General features: G+C 36.5%; 1 pseudogene; it reads right to left on the reverse strand.

Moving 5' to 3' along the window:
- LOC101567354 overlaps positions 1-1,932 on the reverse strand; it is a 21,337-nt pseudogene that overhangs the window by 15,919 nt on the left and 3,486 nt on the right.

Genomic DNA, 1,932 nt, shown 5'->3' on the forward strand with positions numbered 1-1,932 from the left:
TTACCTAGGCAAGTGCTTAGTCTGCGGAGCTATATTACTGGCCCAGCAGAAACTTTTCAAAAAGACGAGATCTCAGTTGTTGATTCTTTGAAATATTTCCTGGGCAGTTGGGGTTTTGTTCATGAACTCTCTGCCTACCTCTGTATCTTTATGATTTCTACCTACATTTTCCCCCAGAGGATTTAATGTTTCAGTTTTAATATTTAAATATTTGATCAATTTTTACTGTAGTTTGTAGCATGTTATGATAGACATGGGTCTAATTTTAGCCTTTGGTTTGTGGAAAGCCTGCTTTTCCAGCACCATTTGTTAAAGAGACTTTCTTCCAGTGAACATGAGTGTGTTTGTAATTGTGTCTGCATCTTCTAATCTGTTCCATTGAGCCTCAGGTCTTTTTTGTTTTCCAGTACTATGCTGATTTTATCAAAGTAGACTTGTAGTATAACTTCAAGTCAGGGATTGTGATGCCTCTTGCTATTCCTTCATTTCCTAGGAATGCTTTTGCCATTCTGGGTCTCTCCTGGTTCCACATGAATTATAGGAATGTTTTCTCTAGATTTTTTGGGTATATAATGGTATATTAGTTGGGATTGCTTTGAATCTGTTTAACAGAGTATGACCATTATATGTGGGAGATCAAACCCTGGCTGCTGCGCTCTGCCTAAGCAGGTACATTTAGTCCACTGAGCTATCTGTCTAGCCCGATCTTCTCATTTTCTGTTGGGTCTGTAGTGATTTTACCCTTTTCATTCCTTATTGCATAAATTTAATTTCTCTCTCTTTTTTAAAATAAGGTTGTCTAGGGGTTTATCAGTTTTATTCTTTCAAAGAAGCAATTCTTGGATTCATTAATTCTTTGTATTGTTTTCTTCATCTGTATTGCATTTGTTTCTGTACTGACCTTTGTAATTTTCTGCCTTCTTTGGGCCTTGGGCTTAACTTGCTCTTCTTTTTTTAGGAGCTGGAGGTACAGCATAAGGTTGTTTATTTGGGCTTTTTCTATTTTCTTCATGTCTGACTTTACTGTTATAAATTTCCCTCTTATGACAACTTTCATTGCATCCCATAGGTTCTGTTAAGTTTTGTCTGCATTTTTGTTTGATTGTAAATATTGTTTAATTTCTTTTTTTTTAAATTTCATTTTGACCCTGTGGTTGTTCAGGAGGTTGTTATTTAATTTCCATGTGTTTATGATGTGTTTGTGATTTCTTTTGTCAATAATTTCCAGTTTCATTGCACTATGGTCAGATAGTATGCATGGAATAATTTCAGTGTGCTAGTATATGGACTATTTTGGAGACTGTCCCATGTGCAGCTGAGAAGAATGTGTATTCTGTTAAAGGTAACGGCAAAGGGTTAGGCTGTTGAGATGAATCAATAGTAGTAAGTGAGTCCTTGTGGGCAGCGTTATTTGAAGATTCCTCATTTTCCAAAATATTGAGATAACAGGGCTTCATCAGAGAGCTATCTTGGTCATCTTTATTAGTGGGTTCTTGTTCTGATGGGGTCTTTGTGTTTTCTGTTTTTTCAAGCTCATGTTGTAGAACCTGATCATCCTGTTCATTTTCTTCTGTAGTTTCAGTGTTAGCCTGAAGTGAAGTCTGGACATCTACAGGGCTCTCTTCAAATTCTTCTATTTCTTCACCTTCATTCTCATCTTCTCCACTTCCATAATTAGTTAAAGCCTGAGTTTCCGCTTTAGACAAGTTAATTGACACTGAACTGAAATTGAAACCTTAGTGCCTAGAGTCAAAGAAGTTAAATCTGCTCAGGAAACTCCTGAAAGCTCACTGGCTGGAAGTCTCGATACTGAATCTCCAATGCCAGTGAATGATTATGAAGCAGAATCTGGTAACATAAGTCAGAAGTCTGATGAAGAAGACTTTGTGAAAGTTGAAGATTTACCACTTAAACTGACAATATATTCAGAGG

The sequence above is a fragment of the Octodon degus genome, unplaced genomic scaffold (assembly GCF_000260255.1).
Source record: "Octodon degus isolate 3935 unplaced genomic scaffold, OctDeg1.0 scaffold00334, whole genome shotgun sequence".
Classification (NCBI taxonomy): Eukaryota; Metazoa; Chordata; class Mammalia; order Rodentia; family Octodontidae; genus Octodon; species Octodon degus.